The 21,354-nt window shown below is 39.8% G+C and overlaps 1 protein-coding gene across 2 annotated transcripts in view; it reads right to left on the reverse strand.

Moving 5' to 3' along the window:
• Positions 1 to 21,354, reverse strand: part of dab1a (DAB adaptor protein 1a) — a 238,643-nt gene that overhangs the window by 97,114 nt on the left and 120,175 nt on the right. For both annotated transcript variants that reach the window (XM_017304518.1, XM_017304517.1), the window contains one exon: positions 10,738 to 10,794. The gene's annotated coding sequence lies outside the window, so the exon portion shown is untranslated. The remainder of the gene's footprint in view (positions 1 to 10,737; positions 10,795 to 21,354) is intronic.

Consider the following 21,354-nt stretch of genomic DNA (forward strand, 5'->3'; position numbering starts at 1 on the left):
TTTGTTTAAACATGACTGTTTTAAAACATATTGGAAAAATAAGTTGATTTTAATGGAAATTCAAAGTGGTGGATGTAATTCAGTTTTTTTTTTTTCATATTTCACATTGATGGGGGTGTAATTGTTTACAAAAAAAATAAAAAATATTGGTGGATTACTCCTGAGCTGGTGATGTCAAAGTTAGAGAAATTATCATCCGGCTGGACTGAAGCAACAGCCACAGGACAACACCCATGGGACGCAGCATGGGACATTAGCTGCTACACCTTATTAAAGCTCTAATCGAGGCTGTGTGCTCCCGTTCTTAGCCAGCCTTGTTATATTCAGAAATAGCCTGCAGAGGCTGAATGACATTGCAATCAAACAACTGCAATCAGTTGAATGCTGTGAATGAGACGGTCACCTCTTCACAGATGTCAATACGTCTGGAGGTGAATTTGGGAAACCTTGTTGATTCACTTTGACCCAACGATGCAACGACCTATCTATTGTCTTCACGATGAAATTAAACTTGCAAAAGTATTCTTACCCCAAGAAGTTCTACATTACACATTTTATGTAGATTTTATGTAATAGACCAACACACAAAGTAGTGCAGTGAAGTGGAGTGGAAATGTATAACAATATGTTTTGTGTTCTAAGTATGTTTTAATCCTTTATCCAGAAATGTAAACAACTAAAAATCTACCGAGATATAGTCGTACAGCTGATGGGCAAGAAAATGGATCAGAAATGAAGCTGAGAGACCCATGAAAGATGCTAAAAATCCACTTTTGGTTTTGCACTTTGCAAATCTAGAGTTTATCAACAAGCAGCGAGAAGAAAGTCACGAGAACACCTGACTACCTCGTAGCAGACGTGGAAAAAGGATGAGAAGTTTAAGTTTTTCTGGTGATAGTCATCTTTATTTACAGTAATCCGACAGGAAGGAAGCAGAGAGAGAAGAGTGGATGACATGCTGCAAGAGTCTCAAGGTTGGGAATTGGACCCCAGATGGCCGTTCACGGCACTAATAGCCTGTGTATACGAGGGCGCTGCGCTGCAGCTACGCCACATGGCACCTCTGAAATTAAGCTTTTCAGCCCACATGTAAAACACTATGTGTGGAGGAAAACCAACACTGCAAGTCACCCTTAACACACCATGTACAATGTGGAACACAGTGGCAGCAGCATCACGCCCTGGGGGAATCCTTATTTGAGAAAGCACCAGGAAGCTGATCAGAGTTGATGGGAAGACAGAAAGAGCTAAGAGCCAAGTCATGAAGGAAGACTTGCTAAAAAGGAGGACATTTCTGAAAACTCTTTACACTTCACCAGTACATGCTACTTTTTGCTAGTCTATGATCCTGACAACGTATTTTGAAATTTGTGGTTCTAAAGAAGAAAATGTTCAACTTGTATGAATATTTTTTGCAAAGCACTCCATAGACTTATACATTTATTTACGGTGAGGGTTTGGATGGGTGTGTGTGTGTGTGTGTGTGTGTGTGTGCGTGTGTGTGTGTGTGTGTGTGTGTGTGTGTGTGCGTGTGCGTGTGTGTGTGTGTGTGAGTGTCACACTTGAAGAATATAGGAGGAAAAAAGGTAGCGCAAGAAGCAGACATAACAGAAGACAAGACATCACAGCACACCCACAGCTATCAAAGCACGACACTACTGATGTGTGTGACAGCAACTCAGATACATCAGCATATCAAGAGGGTGACACATGTGAAGAGAAAAGAAAAAAGCACGTGAAGAAGAGAGAAGGTTCACGAGACGGAAGCGTGGCAGATTTAAAAACGATGGATGTGCACGCATGTAGAGCGACTTCAGACATCATGACAGGTTGTTCGAGCTGAACTCTTTATATGTAAATACAGTTAGAAATGGAAAACAGTGGCAGGGAAGTAGCTAGGAACAAATAAAAAAAATCAGAGGTGACAGGTTGACTCGTGTGATGCTGATCAACGTACAGGAGAGGGAGTTGGTGTGCATGCGTGCGCTTGAACTCGCAGAGGGCAAGATATGAAGATGTGCTCTGCTGAAGTGTCTCAAATGTTTATGATTTTTATCTGTGCATCTTTGAGGGCTTCTGCCTTTTGGGAGGATCCATCACGCCTAATAATGTTTCATTAATGGGGATGTCTTGTGGAAAAAAAAAAAATCCCTTTTTTTTGCTTCACATCATTCAGTATCTGCAGTTGATAACAAGTCATGATACCAACAGAAAAAAAAAAAAAAGTAACTCAGTGCTGCGACTTTGTTCGGGTCCGCCTTGGTTCGAAAAGTGTGCCGTTCAGTGAGAGCATGTGAGAAATAAGCGTCTTTACAAAGTCGGAGCTGAATTATTCTGCCTGCATGTCTTCATCTCCGCCCGCTGCTTGAGGTCGACCCTTTGAGGTCCGCCCTGAATATTCTCTTTCATTCTATGTAATAGAACAACCAAACATGCTTCACTTGGGGAAATGCTCAGTTGTTGGTTGTATTTATTAGCATGAATTCTTACATCAACCCACAGCTTTCCAAGATATGAACCCAAAGGATTGACATTTTTTTTTTTTTTTTTACAGGAAGTGTGGAAAAAAAACAATATTTTCCAGTGTTTCAAAGTTTAGTGTTGGACTTGCGAAGAAATGTAAATTTGAGAAACATACTGCATGGTATTATTTTAATTACGTTTGCTGCCTTGTGTCGATATCACTAAGGGCTGATGTGATGAAGTTTATGCAGACAAGCTTCTTGTTCCCGACTCCGGTTACTATTAATTTATGGCCGTCTGTCTGCCAGGCTTCATACTCAATAGACATCATGATAGAGTGAACTCACTACTCCTTGCTTCGGCACAAATATGCACCAATATCTTCTTCATTCAATGCCACCTTAAAGTCAGAACCACTATGAAGTCTTCTAGCTTTGTGAACTAACTGAGCCGGAGTTGTGAATTTCAGTCATGTGTCTCAAATTTAATGACCAGATGAAATTATAAAAAACTTTGTTGACCCATTATACTGATTAGATGCATACATTTCCTTCTCCTCTCTTCTCCTTTTGTATCCCCTTCTGTGCTCCTTTGGACTCAAACTTGAACAACTTTTGTGATTTCTCTTCAACTCAGTTCCTTTATCAGCCAAGGGCAGACTTGATTTCATACACAAAAGTGTGATAAAAAGAAAAAGTGCTAGGCGTACCACAGAGCCATGCCAGCTGGACGCTCCAGCCCACTTCACGCACCCCGCCATTTTACAATTTTTCTTCTTTTGTTGCTACAACAAGCACACGCTGCACCTATTGTAATGTTTACCTGCTTTTCTCAAGCATCCTACAATGACGGCAAAGAAGTCCTTTCATCAGCACACGTGTGCAAAGTTGGCAAAAGAAAAAAATAGCTTCACCATTATTCAAACAACAGGTAGGCTATTATGCACCATAATGTTCAGCTCCTTTCAATAAAACATTAAATCCAGTAAAAAATCTAGTTTTCAGACTGATCCTTAATTGCCAACCTGGAGATAATGATGTTTCAACATTAGTATGGGATACAGGGGCTGCCACAATTCTTTGGGCACTGTGTTGGCTGATGAACCCAGCGCATAATTCTTGCTTCATCAAAATCTGATGAAGCAACTGTGAATTCTTCCTTAAATTTGTAAAAGTGATTTTTCTTGGGAAAAAACAAACAAAACAAACTGTTTTTACAAGCCCACCAACACTTTCCTCCAAAATCCACATAAGAAAAGTGGGTGACATTTGTTAAAGTAGATGAACAATAAAAGTCACATTTCTCATCCTAAACTAAAAATGTTCTTCCTGTCCAAAACAATTTTTGCCTCAGAATTATGACAATTTACTTCTTGACATAGATGAGAGTGCAGCGTAGTTTAGTCGTTGGCGATGTAAGATATGGCTGGCATAGTCAGCAACCAGTCAGATTATTTGTGACAATGAATTTCCTCTGTTGAAAGAAATGTTGTTTTAGCGTTTTTACCGCTTATGTGTCCTCTGTCAGGAACATACTAAATAATCAATAACCCGTCTGTCCAAACTGACCTCATGAATGTTTGCTGATGATAATTATCTGCAGACAAAGACTCATTTTTATGCATTGTCTGAGCCAAATTGCTGATAGATTGTACAGCTGCATTTTATCAGCCTTTCCAATCACTACGCATTTAGCATAACACTGAGGTGACTATCGGGGCAAACGACATGTAATTGTGGGAAAACTGTGGATAGATCATACAGTTTTAGTAATGTGATTGAAGATGTCCTTGGAATAATATTCGTTACATCACTGAAGTGCTGCAAAATTTTACATGTAGACTTTCTGCTGCTTCCATTCAATGCAAATGTGTTTTAAACAGCTAGTGCAAAAACCCCTAGTATGAAATATTGTGTTGACGCAGGAATGCCTTTCAGGATTGTAGTTTATTCCCAATTTCTGTTGTAAGTGGTCATTCATTAATGTGGCAAATCACAAGCGGATCAGCTTACCGGAAAGAGCTTTTAAAACTCTGAGCAGGGTGCCAGTTTTGTAAGATTTCAAGGTACTGCTCTCACTCTGAACAGGCTGCAAAACAATTATTGTATTAGGAACTGCAGGATATTTCGTCAATACTTAAATATTTGGTGGCTTTTTTGTTACACCTTGATGTCTCAGTTGGTATCCTTTTTTTTCTTTTACAAAGTTTATTATGCTAATGTTTCAATTTTGAAGACTTGTGAGCACTTTGAATGCTTTTTTTTTAAAACTGGCTAAAGTAAAAAAAAAAAAAAGCGCTTTTATACATTTGTCATTTGAAAATGGATACAGGTTCTTTGAGCCACAAGTCTGAATCCAACTGAAAAAGAAAATTAAAACTAATATTTTATTATTTTATGAAGCGCTGTCCCATGTCTGTCATTTTCTTGAAAACCGTATTTAACATCTATATAACACGAGTTGTTATGGTCTCGACTCCAGACCCTGGCGGGTTGTGAATGTTTTAGACAAAAGAGGATTGTGAACATATTTTATTTTTCTTCCAATAGGCATAAAAAACAACAATTATGTACCAAAGTAATGAATGTACACATGCAATAAAACAGAAGCATAATTAAGGCCTGAAAAGTAATTAGAAAAGGTTAGTGGCAGAGAAAGATAGCGGGCTTCACTCGAAGTTGAATGAGGCAACGTTTTCACCTCAGCACCACGAGCAAATGCCGATTTTGTTGTCCAAGAAATAAAGCTGTTAATGAGGCTTTGTTTTTCAAAGCTTTCATTTTTTTCCCCTGGGAAACATTTTCACTTTACAGCTGCAAACAATACATAATGCAGAAAATAATTAATGGTTTTGTTTTAGTTGCGCAACTATTAGAAATACTAATAGATTTGTTATGTTTTGGACTGTTTGATCAGCAGACATGCTGCAAATCAATACAATTGGGAACACTATAAATATTGTTAAACTTTTGTTTCAATAACCCCACCAATAAAGGCAACACCCACATTTTTTGAAAGGTGCGTTATTCAAGACCAAAGAATGAGCCAGATGTTTTCTTTTATTAATTTGTTAATGAGCACAAAACAGGTCGTCAGATGAAACGTAATCTGGTCAACAGCAAAGTTAAAGGAGTCATTTTAACTTTCAAGTCTTTCACATCAATTCAGTGTCAAGACTCACATCTCCCACAACTTGAATTAAACATGATGACCAAATCCATAACACCCAGCACACCTCTCACGCTGCATTAAGTTAACACCTGCTTATCCCCGTCTTTATATTGACCACTGCTTTGTCATATAATGCACTAAATATGGTTTGGAGGGCTTTCTTCTCAAGCTGGAGAAGTTTTGATAGTATTGGGAAAGCGTTTTCTAAATCTACATTTAAAACCCACTGTCAATATTTTCAGCTAGTCTGTAACGTGGCAGCTAGCTTAGCAGAGAGACAATGTAGGAAACAAGTTTTGTTTTGTTAGGATGGACGTATGCACATCGTGATTTTTGTTCCATTTTCAGACGAGTTTCCAGTCACCCAACAATTCCTGCGATCGTGTGTTGTGAATCGTGCAGAAATACAGGGGCTGGCGAGAAGCGACCTCACAACAGTGGCTGTTTCTGTTATGGGCGACATGGGCACTCCCTCCAGAGTGACCACAGCTTCTTGGTTAATTTATTGAATAATTACACGTCCCGTTTAACTACGAGGGCAGCCATGTCAGGGTTACACTTGTACACTACACTTTCCTAATTTTGGATGATGGATTTAACAGAAGTCAATTAAGACGTTCAAAGCTTGGGAAATAGTTTTACCAATTCCTCCACAGCTGTCTGCTGGATTCCTGATGCTGCTTGTTCACTAATAACGTTCTATATGAACCAGAACAGCTGGATTTAAACTCGTATCAATTTAGACAGGTGGATTTTATGCAGGGGGATTATAGCAAGGTGGACTGAAGTCGTATGCATGCCACAATTTTCAAATTTCATTTGTTTTTAATAGAAATAACTTTCACAAGGCACTGTAGCAAATTAATAACTGCCCAAATTTACAGAGAACACAACCTGCAGAGGAAAATACATATTGTTAAGGGAATTAAATCAAGTGTGTACATGTAATGTGTGTGTGTGTGTGTGTGTGTCTGTGTGTGTGTGNGTGTGTGTGTGTGTGTGTGTGTGTGTGTGTGTGTGTGTGTATTGCTTGGAGCAAAGAGGCTTAAACTTGAAGATGAGGGAAGGAGCCCAGTGGAGGTGGAAGAAGTCAAAGAGACGTAGTTTCCTTGTATTCCCAACATTTTCAATAATGCAGAATGAGCCGTGTCTCAGGGACGTTGTCTTCATTCATTTTTAACAGGTTCAGTTACACAGCAGTAGTCCAGATTTCTTTCTCTCCCTCTGCGTTGGAAATGTGTGTTTGAGCTTATGGGCCGATGCCGATGTGTGTATTTTGCGTGATTAAACACACCTTTTAGTTGAGGTCACAATGAACAGGCAGGTTAATGGCTTGCTGCTAATTGGTTTTTGATTACTGGAGTTAATTAAAGTTTTAAGGCCCACACTAAAAAAGAAGGAATTCAAAACGAGAAGTCCTTTGGTTAACAAATATAAACATTTGCACCGTTTGCTTCGACAGAAGCTTAGTGCAAGAAAAAAAAAAGTCACTCATGAAATCATCACAGTTTTTAATCAATGATGCTGGAGGATGAAGAATCTCCACTAACTAAACTAGCGAGTTTCTAACAAGTTTCCACTGCTGCATTTGCACACAAAAATCAGTTTCACTTACACTGGCTCTATGTAGCTCAGACAAATATACACTGAAATGCTTCTGTTAGTTTATAAACCACTGAAAGGCTTTAGTACTAAAATAGATCTGCTGTCATATCAACCCTCCAGCCTCTCAGGTCTTCTGGGTCTGGGCTATTCTGCACCCCCAGAACCAGAACCCAACATGGAGAAGCAGCATTCATTTTTTTTCTGCTCCACTAATCTGGAACAAACTTCCAGAAAACTGCAAAACTGAAAGATTCAAGGCTTATAACCCACCTGTTTAGCCAATAAATAAGTGAAACAAACTAATTCTAGCTTGGATTGACACTTTTCAATACTTCTGTTTAGTTTCCCGCTGCTACCTAATGCTTTTTGTTTGTCTCTGGTTTTTTTCTTTTTTTTTATCATGCCTTGTCGGTGAAATGTGTTATTCAAATAAACTTAAACTTGATTTATTTCTTTCAAGCTTTACCAGCCGGTGCGTAAACCAGCTTAGTGCCTGACTCTACAGCTATTTTCTTATTTTAAATACTAACAAGACAGAGATCCCGAGCACAGCCGCTGGAGAGCTACACTCTAAAGTCAAGCAGGTTGTTGTTTCTGTTTACTCAGCCGATATGTTTGGTGTACAAAATCTAAAAGCGAGATTTGATTCCGCTTTAGGCTTTGACCGACAGAATTCCACTTCTTGTTCTTGTTTTTTGAAATATCTCTAAACTATGTGATCCGGTTTTCCCTTTAGAACAACATGGAATAATCCATCAATTTTCTGTTACAGCTTAAATTACTGTAACAGCAAACTCATCGGTCTGGAGAGATCAATGCTCTCACAGTTCCAAGCCACTCAGGACGCACCAATGGATCTCCTAACTAAATCTAGTAAAAAAAAAAAAAAAAAAAAAAACTCACATTGCAGTAATCATGTACTCTTTACACTGGTTCCTGGTAAAATGTAGAATTAGTTTTAAATTACTTGCACTCACCTTCAGAGCTCTAAATGCTCAGGATCCTGATTATTCATGTCAGCTTTTATCAAACACGCCGCTGCTTGTTGCCCTCCACACCTCAGACTCTGAATCTGTTAGCTGTTCCTCATGCGAGGTTACAAACTAAAGTAAGGCTTGGAACAGAAATTGCAGACTCTGTGGATGCCTGAAAAGAAAAATCTGGAAACCTTGTTTTACAACGATTTTATGTGATCATTTGTTTTCTGACAAACTTTAAATCACTTGTACAAAAAGGTTTGTGGTTTTCGTTTAATCTATGTCATAGAGTGCTTTGCGATTCTGTGGATATTAAAAACAAACTTCTTCCTTAACTTTTCGTCTCTCTTGCTTATAACATTTTCCCGTTTACAAAGTCGCCCGTGTCTGCCAAATCATGACACAAGGTGTTCTTAAGTTTTCACAATTGCTTTCCCCTTTGACGCCGTGCAGCACAAGGGTGCAAGCAAGGACACAGCAGGAACTCCAGTCCTCGGTGTGCTTTCTGGTGCTTCACGCAGATGCTAACTGCATTGAATAAGAACACACGGTCAGACACCCAGTTGATGAAACCCTCTAACCTCCACCTCAGCCTGAACTCGCCACATATGTATACATGTGCTGCAGGGAGAAAAGTGTGTTTCTGTGCCAGCATGAGTCTGTGTGCACTTAGGTGGGTGAGTGAGGGGAGCCCGAGGCTCATTGTTCATCTCAGTGGGTATAAATAGAAAAAATAGAAAGCCAGGAATGTACAGGCATCATCATGTATGAGAGAAAGAGAGAAAGCTAACAAAATAAAAAAAACATCAGATCTGAGAGCAGCTGGATTCAAAGCTATGAAAATGCTTTCATGTTATGTTTTTTAATGCAGCGTCTGTCAAGGTGCTCTAGACTCTGCATGACAGGCTGCAGCGATTCTGAAGGAAACAACATGCAACGCTAGTTCTGTAGTGGTCTTTTGGTCACATAGACACAAAGGTAGCCTTTATGGTGTTACAATATCTGTCTAATACACTCCTTGTTTTACACTCCTATCTTGTAAAATAGATTTTTATCTGATATCTGACACATTTATTGTAGTGCTGGTGATTTGAGCACTCAGATAGAATGGAAGCACTGAAATACTTCTAATTAGTTATATTTAACAAAAACTACCTATTACCAAAAAAAAACCCCAACAACATTAGGAGAGGATCTGACAGTTTGTCAGCAAAAAGAGAAACCAGGAGTATTTGGTGGAAACAGAATGAATGAAAAATATGGCAATTACTTTTATGGGCAGCTGTAAATTGCAACAACTGGAAGAACCTGGTGGAAGTGAAATACACAATGCAGAATAACTACTCAACAAAATTAAACTAATTAGAGGCGGTGTATTTGCAAAATCAACTTTTATTTTAGCTTTGTATCATATTAGAATTTTATTCCCTCTTCAAAAACATAGTGTTGCTTTGATTTTTTTAATGCATGTTTAAGAAAATATTGTACATCCTAAAGCAACTCTAATAAGGTTTGACCATGTAAGTGTTAATTTTTAGCTGTTTTCAGTGTATCGATTTTGTAATAATCACCTCTGTGCCTCACACAGACAGCGTTTGTCTGTATGCTTCACCTGAGAGAAGCTTACTGTCCTCATCCTGTTCATGAGGACAGAAACAACAGCTATACACCATGCATGAGAGCTGCATAAGACTCTGTGCTTCAAGACAGATGCTGGGCACTGTACCCATTATTGATCTGCAGGAGAAAAAAAACAAAAACAAACTACAACACGCCAATTTCTTATTAATGCTTGACCTCTAGATAACAGGATGAATTATTTACAGCTGTAAGTTTACAAGCAGAATATGCACCGACACAGACACATTCATCAACCAATTGCACATGCTGGCAGTGTTGGCATTTAAAATATCTCTGCGCAGATGACAAAGCAGTAGATCTGCTGCAGAACCTTAATGCTGATCCTGTGGTGTAAACCTGAGCTCTGGCCAGTGAAAATGCTGCCTCTGGGACTGAACTGGGCTGGTAGAGACACATTGCCGACTGAGGAGTCGCAATGATTTCTTCAACAAGTCCTCCTGCTGCTTAGGCATCAGGAAATGTGACAGTAGCTGTTGCTGCCCCACTTCTAAAGACCATCTGATCTCCTAATAACTAAAGTAAGACATTACTTAATGATTCAACAAGAAAGGCACCAATTAGTTTCATTTTGTAAACATTAAAAGACAACTAAATTACTACGTTTAATATCTGGGGGTAACCTTACTTCAAATAGACAAAAGTCTAACTTTACCCATTAAGATATTAAATCTACTTTAGGGATTTCGTTTCATAAATAGCTGAGAAAACCAGATGCTTGTGTGAGGCTGATAGAACTATTCTGCTCTGAACATCGGGCAGCAAAGCAACCTCTTACAGTGGGGGACGAATAAAAACATGGATTTGGTGGGAGAACATTTTGTCTCAATTTGTTTAATGCTAAAAGAGACATGACAGCGACCCATCAGAAGCGAATGCCTACCTGGTCTTCACCACACCTGGTGTCCATGTTGTTGTTCCTCAAAGAAGGACAAAGCCCCTAAAACAGAGAGAAAGAGAGAGAGAGCGGGGCAGGGAGAGAGAGAGGGAGGTATAACATTAAGAAAAAGCACTTGTCAGGTCGCCCATTAGAGGACCATTACAATACCAATCTCTGCTCCCCATCTTTCCTTTTCACAGTGTGCGTGTAATTCTCTTGGTGTGCCTCTAGTCACCACCGGGGAGATGAGATCATTACCTGTGACTGCGAGGCTAATGTCAAGCGCAGCCTAAAAACACACTTGCGCACACACACACACACACACACACACACACACACACACACACACACACACACACACACACCCCTACACGCACCTACACACACACACACACGCACAAGCGTACACGCAGGCAGACTAAAGAGAATAATGTGGCTCTGCCTCAGTAACAAAACTATGGTGACCGCAGGGCTCGTCTCCATTTGGATAAGGCGGCCTGTTTTACAACCCGCTTCCAACAGCATCAGATGAGAGAAACAGGAGGATGCAGAGAGGAGGGATATGACAGACGGATGAGTAGAAGAGTATCTAATTGGAGACATGGTGGGAACAAATAGCCTCCTCTCTCTTTATGACAGACGGGGTGCGGAGGGGGGTAGGGGTGTTAGAAGTCCTCATGCAGTACACAAGGAAAAAGAACAGCTGCAGAGAGGATGTTGCTCAGAATGCGGCTATTAGCAGTCATGGGAGCTGAGTGGGTATGCAAAGGCAAGAAAAGGTGGAAGTGGGTCAGGAGGTGACTGACCTGGGCTCTAATTAACTTCACCATCAGCCCCACAGCTCTCATTTCATGTTGCATGCTGAATCCTAGCAGATGTTACTGCTGCATCAAAGTGCAAAGCAGAAAGGCACACCAAGGCTTCCCTTCATGCACCGACCTCACATCCATACAGCAAGGAGGGTCTTTTTTTTTTTCTAAATAGATTTAACTTGTGATTTAAAATATTTCAGCTATAGTTTGTTTTTTTTTGTTTTTTTGTCTTGGTAAACACAAATCCATCTATTAGCCGCTCTGTGTCTGCCCTCTGCTTCACTGTTGTAGGTAGATAAACCAACATATGACCTTTACATTGAACATTTTGCATAAATTTAATTTATATTAAATGCACAAAATAAAAATATATTAATTATATTTAATATAATTGATACATTTATTATTCTAATAATTAAATATAATTAAAATGATCATTTATAATAATGTGTCACTGCTGCAACATTTTCTCAACTGACATAATATTACAACAACGACCACATAACACATACATATATGTTGTGTGTGTGTGTGTGTGTGTGTGTGTGTGTGTGTGTGTGTGTGTGTGTGTGTGTGTGTGTGTGTGTGTGTGTGTGTGTGTGTGTGTGTGTGTGTGTGTGTGTGTGTGTGTGTGTGTGTGTGTGTGTGTGTGCGCGTTAGTATGTCAGTACTGATGAGTCCCTCACCTCGGCATGTAGGACGTTTGAAATTTAGATTGACGTTGATGGCTTAACCTGCTTTTTATTTTGGCTAATAAATATGAATTTGTTTTGGACAAATCACAGAAGACTGAAATTTAATTCCCACACTGTGATGATGACATCATTGCAAAAGAAGTGATGACATCACTGCAAAAGGTCCTGATGTCCAATATTAGTGAACACTGAATGCCACGCTCTTGATCCCAATGCAGCTGTACTGTTCAGTAACAGTACATGACAAGACGATGTTAAAGATGCTCCCTTCATCATCTCATATTTGTATTAGCAGCAGTAGCTACTCCTTACCACCACTTTACTTTAATCAAGCAGTTTATTTGCTCTGGAGGGGATTGTTTACCTCACTGAATCTCACACAGAGTGATATACAAGCTGTTTTAGTGGAAATGTTGTCTATTTATCAGCAGCACTTCTCTTAAGTGAGACAACCTTTAGCATACTTATTGTTTTTCTGCTTGTTCTGTGCTTTGTGGCCTAAGTTGCGTCCATTTCAGCCATATTTTCTAATTTTGTCTTGTTTTTCTTCTGTAGTAACTTGGTGGAAGTTATGACCAACCAATTAAATTTTTGCTGTGGCCATAGTATAGTGGACTATAATCAAGTGGCAACGCAGAAATATAAAGCTGAATGTCCGCATCACAGATATGCTGCAGTGCTTCCTAACAGAAGCTCGAGGATAATATAGAAGTTGAGTAAAAGCAGCCGTAGAACGAAGCTCTTTGTTGGTCTCCATTTATAATTAGAAAATGACACAATAAACTCAGAATCTGAGAAACAAGAAGTGAACCGGTCTTGGCCCAGTCTCAGACAGACCTGTCCACTGTTCAACACATTTCTCAGAACAAGACAAGAAACATCATATTCACAAAACAGATTCAACACAAACATGAGTGAAGCTCGTCCTGTGATGTGCAACAATGTAAAATATGTGATGTTTGCTGCACTTTATCAGCCTGTGGCTGTTGTGTATGGATTCAGAAAAGTTTAATTGTACAAATGTTCACAGAAAAGCAGAAAGGAATTTATAGTAGTTGTTTCAGAAGAAACATAAGAAATGGCTATTAACACTTATTGCTCTTGCTAATCCTGTAGTGTATAAAATTATTGTGTTTAGGACATAGGTCATTATTTCTACTTCTGTTCAACTTTATTTCATGCTAAAAGCCATAAACATGATGCAGCGTGTTTATTACAGCACCTATAAAGTAACTAAAAAAAAAAAAATGTTCACTACACATCATAAAATAAGCAGAGGTTCATTCTGTTTGTTCATGTGCTGCTATAATGTGTAGCAGAAAAGTGTCAGGAATCCTTTCATTCCCCACATTAATCTGCATATAGGAACCACTGACTGTACAGCCCTCTGCTATCCCAGTCATCAGTAATTCAGTCGTTGTAACAGACTATCTTTATTCCCATTTCTTAAACATCACATTAAAGTTAGTTGTAAGTGCAAAAAAAGGAGCAATTTAGAAAATACAGAACTTCCCAGACGTGTCCAAACGTGCACAATCACATGTTTCTCACATAATTATCTTAGAGTTGTGTAAAAAAAAAAGAAAAGCACAAAAATATTAAATATTAATCCCACATTTATTATGGAGAAAGCAGAATATGAAATGAATTAATCATGGCGTACTTGGCTGTCCAGATTTTTATCCTTTCTTCTTTATCTGGCTTTGTGTGATGTGAGGATGCTGGGCAGGAAATTAACAGTGGCCTATGAGAGACCATTACAGATGTACGTGACTGTGCGTGTGTGCGCGCAAGTATATCTTTGTGTAATGATCATCCCATTTAAGGTCTATACGTCTACTGCTTATCTTATGCGTCAACTATGTGCAGTTAAGACCAACCATGTTTTACCCATTAGTCCATTTTGGGGCTTGGTGGGGGAGCTGATCTCATGCAAACAGTCGTCCGATGCGGCTTGTGCCATGAAAACAAGCTATGAATTAAAATACTACTTTGATGATGCTACAGAGATCTTAGAATAGATTGGGGCTGCAGGCACAAACAACACTGAACTCTGGATAACCCAACTGACAGTTCTCATGATTTTACATGCAGGGTGTGGCGGTGGCGGCGCATGGGGTGGCGTGTCCGACTCGTGAACGGAGGCCTCAGTCCTCGTCACAGCCGTCACGGGTTCGAGTCCCTGCTTGTTGACGTCTTCTCCTGCTTTTGCAATCCACTTTCCTGTCAATCTACTGTGAAATAAAGGCCACTAGAACCAAAATAATCCTTTAAAAAAGATTTGGCATGCATTCTTCTTTAATTTCAAACTTTTTTGCACGCAGATGTATGAAGACAGCAACATTTGACATCGTTTTATAAACGAATTTAATCCATGCTCCTGTTGGCAATTTGGTAATATTATCAAAGTGCGGTGAAAAATTAGGAGAATAATGGTGAGAAGTAATGGATAGAAACATGCATTTTAACGCAAAGTGACCTGAAAAATAAAACTGAACTGTTCAAGGTGTGCATAGGCAGAAAGACGCTTTCACAAAATCAGAAATGAGGTTACGATTGTTCCAAGAAAAATGTCAGTTGTGCAGAAAAAGTTTTCAAATACCAGCTGCTACTACTGACAGAATGTTACCAAGGCAGAGGAGGAGTACAGGTTGTAAAAAAAAAAAAAATTAAAACAAAAAGCACAGGAGTCGATAAAAGGGCCATGAGTTTGAGACTGGCTCCAGTCACCGCTTTGTGGCATGATATTCAGTCTCTTCTAAAACGAGTCCACATTAAGACTTTATAAATGTGTGAGCCTGGATGTCTAAAAGATAAAAAATAAAAATCAGCTATAGGAAGGACTTCAGGACCAGCAATTGCTTGCTTGAGGAACTATTCTCTCTCTCTCCCAGACTGGATGGCCCCCCTGCATGCTCCTAATAACCTATGATGAGTCCTCCACACTTGAGCACCCTCCCATCTGATGACTGCTGAGACTCAAACACACAAGCATGAGCACACACACGCACACACACACACCTCCTGTGTTGGACATAGAACAGTGTGGATGATGACAGCCATCAGCAGGGCAATTAATGGGCCTGTCCCCTGGTTACAATACAAACTGAGAGGAAGCAGAAAAACAACATTAGCCAATACAGCTGAATCCTAATGGCATAATTAGACCTCCACTTGCACCAAAGAACTTAGAGGCCCAGCCAGCAGTGAGGCTGGAACAAAGACGAGGGAAGATCTGTTAATTTGTAATGGAGGAAAAAATGAAATTTGTATTATTCCAAGCTAGAACAATGAATAAATAAACAGAGAAATACGATCATCGTCTTGGTCGTAGAGTGAGAAGTTCCAAACGGAGTCTGTTTCACTCTATTGAAGGAAGCAATCAGGGACAGAAGGAGTAGCAGAGCCAAGTGAGCATGGAGGAAGTGATCGAGGCAAGACAGTGAACTGAAGGGGAGGCATAAAGAAGAGATGGTCCAAAGGAGGGAGAGGAGAGCGGTGCAGACACAGGACTGTGCCTGTAGCATACTGATGCAGCTATAAGGCATGCATGCAATCTGAGTGGCCTTGGCTAGACAGCCCCACACGTGCCGCGCTGGGCTGGGCTGGGCTGGGCTGGGCTGCCTCCCCGGTACAGTAACCGCACCTTCAACTGCGCATCGTTTGGTACACAGTGAACACAAATCAGGGAGGAGGACATTAGAGGAGGGCATGTTGCATATTAATGCGTCCGGTTTGATTGTTATATGGTCATACAGGTGCGTGCAAATAGTGGTGTGCTCCGGCGGTGGGGGTTGTTCGTTATGCTGCATGTGTCTCTTCCTACAAAAGCCTCTGTTATCACAACAAGGAGCCCATGCAGCTCCGGTGCAGGCTCTCTTTCTACAGTCTCAGGGGAAACTCCCATTACATATTCAGCTCTCCAAGACGAGCTCACAGGATCACCTGCAGGAACAACACACCAATCTGCTGAACAAAAACACAGCTACATTTTTTTCTCCTGAGTGTTGCATTAGATTCATTTATACAATATTAGATTTTTTAAAAATAAGAAATGACTAAATCCGATATACACGGATGATGATATTAGTTAAAAATGTCCTGACTCTTCCCTTTCTCATTATGATGCCTTCTATGCTCTCTTTAACCTTTTGCATATTGTGAGCAACTGCTGACATAATCTATGACTATCTACTGCAGGGAGATTCTATCCTACAGGCTGAACATGCGTGTTACTGGTATGAAAAGAGGGAACTATGGGCATTTGGATTCGAACAGCACACATTACATTTCAACTTTTTCAGCTTACTTATTGTTTGATCCAAACTAAAAAAAAGCTAATTAAAAATATGTCATTTATTTCATTGCAAACTGAGAGTCTCTTTGAAACAGCCGTATATATTTTCTCCTCCGTTTCATTCAACTTTTCATTAGTCTGCTTTGGACCTAAAGCTAAAAAGGAAAAGGTAGAACGGCAGCAATGCGGTGTAAGAAATGTGGTTGAATCGAGTTCAGAAAAGTAATTTCGACAGATTGTGATCATAATTTGGTACTGAAGTAGAATTGGCTCAGGCCTTTTGAGGAGAAAATAATGGGCAAACAATTTCCAGTTTGAAAACCAAAGTGTGAGAAAATTATTGGACTCAAGAGAAACAGTCGTTCCTAAAGGTTAGAGGAGCTTCAGAGATCCACAGTTCACTTGGAAAAAATCATAAGATGTAATATATATATTTTATGAAAGAGTGTCAAGAAAGGAAAAAAAAGCAAAGGAGTCATTGTTGAAAGAAACTATGATAAGACCCATTTCCTGTTTGTGACATGCAAGGCAGAGGAGATGCTCTGGTCAGATGATTTTCACCTTTCCTGACATAAGCAGCTCTTCAGTTTAATGTAGATGCAGGATCATGGTTATGTAGATATTTATTGTTGGAAGCCTCTGTCCTGATTTTGATCTCACCTGCTGGTTCATTTGCCTCTCTTAGATGAGGATTATCTTCCAAGTTTGTGTGAACATGATGGTGGAGATAATAAATAACCAATGGCTACGTCTTACTGGAAAACCTGGCATGATTTGTAATTTCCTGTGTCATGCATCAGACATGGACACTGCGGATACCGATTGAAACGGCTTTCAATGCAACATGGAAGCATGTAAAGGTGAGTGAGATGAGTAAATGTTGAAAAGATTAAAACAAGATCTGGAAAACAAAGGTGAGTTTTCTAAATAGGTAGGATCTTAGATCATTTGAAAATTTTAAGGATTCAAAAAAGCAGAAAATAGGACCTATAAGGTACCAATAACTGATACAAATCTCCATACTTATTTTTTTATATTAACATGCATACTGTTGCAGATAGGTGACAGGAAGACTTGTTCCTTTCACGACTATAGCCAAAACATAAACTAAAATAGAAAATACCTGTCCCCATGAGGGAGTTTGTAAATGTGACAATAACACTCTTTAAAATCTGCAGCCTCAGATTCAAATAATAATATGGTTACATGCATTGTGCAAAAATCCCTGTAAAAAAAACACAAACTGCTGCACATCTGTTTGCAAGCAGAAAAAGAAGAGTAAATCACTCAACAATGAGAAAGTGGTGATAACTCAGCTCAGCACAGGGGCTTCTTTGTGAGGAGCTTGTAGTTCCCACTAAGACACGGATAGCAATTTCCTGTCCTAAACCCCCTAAAATATCCCTAAATGTTATTTGAAAATCGTGAAACACGATTTTTCTATAAAACCAGTCAGACTAACATAATTTATAGCATACCTATAACCCACAACAAAGCTTTGTTTTGCTGTCCAGCCAGTTTCACTGTGCTACACACATTAAAACATGAAAATATAAGTTTGAGAGGATAAAACATAATTTAAGCTTAAAAAGGAAGCAATTAATATAAAGTCTTCCCTCTTCAAAGCTTCTCTGTTGACATCTTACAAGGCAACTGATCAGAGTTATTTTGCATTTGTAATTTTTCCGGTTATTTATCCTCTTTAACAAGTTTTAATCAAATCTCGTTTCATCAAATCCTCTACATAGTTGAAGCAAAACCAATAAAGAGCCACATGTGAGATCACTGAATAGATTTCAGGAAAATCCGACAGAAAAAAAAAAACACAGAGGAGAGGTTTATGAGGCAGGCCAGGGCAGACTGGAACGGCCAGATTTCATCATCTCAGATCTTCGGTGATCATGTCAGGCAGTGTTATAAAAAAAAACACACGGTCTGGTCAGTGCGCTCCTCAGAAATGATTTTCAGGTCTCATTGATGTTTTCTCCAGAACTGCTGCCTCAGCCTGTCCTTCCAATGAAAATGATCACCAGGCAGACTGATATTGAGCCCTGCACCAGCAGTGAGCATCACCATGCATGTGCTTTCAGTGCAGCGTTTACCACCGTCACCAATCCAGCCAACACCAGAGGAAAGTAGTAAGAAAAACCATCATTTCACAAAGCTTAAGCAGGATGAGCTCAAACTGCTAGAGGTGCCTCTGTATTGGGAAGTTGCATCTCGTTAAAGTGATACAAGAAGAATAATGAAATATATAATAAACATCTGATCATTGTTTTCGTCACAGAATGACAGAATCCATCAGAGTCAAACTCAAAAGATTGAACGTATATCAACTGAAGTGCTTCAAAATCTGTAATAATCTAATTAAAGTAACTTGTGTCATGTTGTTTACCAATAGCTCAATTTTTCATCAATCTAAATAAAACAATAATTTTTTTGGTTTCTTTTCAATTCAATCTTTAAAAAATGTTGATGTTTAGGGTTGTGAAAGAAGGCAAAGATATGAGGAGATAGAAGTAAAGTGTTTGTGACGCCCATTACAAAATTTGAACAATTCTTTTTGAAAACGTCAGTAAAACAATGGGAACAGTTACAGGAACTGCCTCGATTTTAAATGATCAGGTCTTTCTCAATTGCCAGTATTCAACTCTGTTCAGTAGACAGCAGGAGGTTCGCTGTTTCTTTGTTTCGCCCTCGATCCCTCATCTCTACTGGTCTCGTAGACGGATCCAAAAAAGGGATTTGATTCATTAGCACAGATCAGAGCAGAATGCAGGGGGTAAAAATGGTGCCCATTTTTCAATTTTACTCAAAGTGTGCTACATTGAGAGAAAAACTAAGTAAAAATGCGGGGGGGAAAAAAGAGAGAAAAAAAAGCTTTCTTTCTGTCTTTAATGACAGATCAGAGCTGTTTCTGTCCGTCTCCCGCCGCTTCGCCACAAACCTAATCAAGTTGTGGTGAAGCTGTGGGAAACTCTGATGATGATGGCACCACTTCCTGACCACTAATTGAAATAATTTTCTGTGTAATCACTTTAAAAGACTGGCAGGAGACAAGCAAGCAATGAGAAGTAGTTAAGAAAGGCAACAGCATTTTAATTGAATCTTTCGAGATGCGACTGATTCCATCAAACAAGAGCAAAGCCACCAGGAGACAGACAGCGACGCGGCAGCAGAGCTGTTCAATTGAGAGATGAATTGTGGAGTAATAGGTTTAGAGACTGTGAAAGGGAGCAGGGTTTAGCTGGATATGCTTCAGCCATTCTTTCGTACTCGCGCTCTTTATCCCACATAATCTGTTAGAAATCTGTGCTGTAGCGCTGGGTACCAAGGTTGACTTTATCTATGATGTGGCTTTTCTTATGAATGGCCCAAGTGTGGTTTTCACTTCATCATTGCTAATTGTCCCAGAGCCACGTCGGGGCCTTAAGCGACTGAAGTCGTCGGCTTTGTTGCTCCCGCCTTAAGAGTTTTATTTGGATGTAATCTTAAAGTGGCAGTATTGTGTATTCCCCAGCCACGTCAAGTAACCGAGTTACATTCAGTTGTTTTAGAAATTCTATTTATATCAAATATGACTTAAATTTTTTTTTACTTTGTTACTTGAAATTGAGCATCTGTCTTTTTAAGAATGTCCTGCTCTTTCTGAAACTGCGCCTTCAGGAAGTCATCACATCACTTCTCTATTAACCCTGTAACATTTTTATCAGCTCCTATAATGAGCTCGGCAGATGTGCAACTCCACCAGATGTTTGCTAATTGCTGCTGGTTAGTCTGAAGGAGCTGATTGGGGGAAGGATGCTCTGTGAGGCGGATGCTATGAAACTGCAGCTCTGAGGAGGAGCTTCGTCCTCAAAAGGCGGAGCTAGGTCCACCCAGAAGTTTTGCACAGCTGAATGGTTGCCAGGGGAGATTAAAAGATTTCTCAAACATTCATGAAAGAGTCGATGTAACATTCCCCGCATGTTTTTGATGAGGGAATAACATTATAACAAAGTCAACTTTACACGATACCGCCCCTTTAAGATGCTTAGTTAAGATTTGCATGCTGCCTTTACTGTTTTGTGGGGCTGTGAAACCATGACGCAACTCTGTGCATTGCTGAAGTCCCACAAGACACAGGGACCCGGGCTGGGGATAGCCTGTCCACAGCCATTTCCCCACTCTTTAATCTCAGCAGCCGACTGGAGAGAGCAGCGCTGCACATTCCATTAATGTAAAGTGGGGCTTGAAGGCCTGTAATTTATTGGCTCTGCAGACTCGCCTCCCCTCATCTCACTCATACTGGCTACCAGCCACCAAATACTCCCCCTGATACCAGCCGACATGCAGCACCCTGCACACAGCAGTTTATGCTGTGCTTCTTCCTGTCGCCCTTTACCTCCGCCTTTCTATACTCATTTTTTTTCTCTTTACATAATTATTCCTACTCTCCTCTTCTTATACATCTCTTCTCTATAGCAGCTGTGCCTTTACCTGTCGCCTGCCTACAGTGCAGATTCCATCTGCAGAGGCTGTCCTGAGACAGATTTATTACATTTCATGCTACAGACGCTTCTGCTGTAAAATGGAGCCTGGGATAAAACAGGAGCCTGGGTCCCCTTTATCTGCTTATCTGTTTAACCAGTTCGTTTAATTACCAACAAACTCAGGAGAACCACAAGAGAAAAGAACCACCTGCTGTGTTAGACTAAATGTAAGGGAAATAAACACGAGTATGAAAGAAATAAACGGATAAAATATTCAGATTAATTCTGATTTTTCGCTCTTTACTTTCCTTTGGGAGTCTTGATGAACTGTTGAACCTTGCACC

Source organism: Poecilia reticulata, linkage group LG4 (genome assembly GCF_000633615.1).
Source record: "Poecilia reticulata strain Guanapo linkage group LG4, Guppy_female_1.0+MT, whole genome shotgun sequence".
In the NCBI taxonomy this organism is placed as follows: domain Eukaryota; kingdom Metazoa; phylum Chordata; class Actinopteri; order Cyprinodontiformes; family Poeciliidae; genus Poecilia; species Poecilia reticulata.